Source organism: Penaeus monodon, chromosome 28, assembly GCF_015228065.2.
Source record: "Penaeus monodon isolate SGIC_2016 chromosome 28, NSTDA_Pmon_1, whole genome shotgun sequence".
NCBI lineage: Eukaryota > Metazoa > Arthropoda > Malacostraca > Decapoda > Penaeidae > Penaeus > Penaeus monodon.
This window is the reverse complement of record NC_051413.1, coordinates 27929725-27930124: the sequence shown is the minus strand read 5'-3', so window position 1 is coordinate 27930124 and position 400 is coordinate 27929725.

Sequence of the window (400 nt, the reverse complement as noted above, 5' to 3'; positions counted from 1 at the left end):
ACGTCGAACCCCCAGGCTTTTATTCCAAGTGACGTTATGTGCAAGACGGACGAATTTGAGTAGTTCATTGACTAGACCTTACTAGGAATCACACAAGCATTCTTATAGATATTGTGTTATTTTAAGAAATATAATTATATATAGAGAAAAATATTCTAGAAAAAAACTTCTGTTTGCGTCACCTTATTCCATCTAATTTGTCAATAATAATGATAAAAAAAATTCTAGAATCTCTGTAACTCAAAAGCAAGACAGACATTAGACGGAAACAGTTGCAACCGTCTTTGTCTGGGAGCCATGAGGTACTTGTGGAAAGCCTCAGATTCAAACAGAAGCGCAAAAAATTGACGGAAAAAGTGTTAGGACTTTAACGAATGGGCTGTTATAGTTGTTTTAGCGT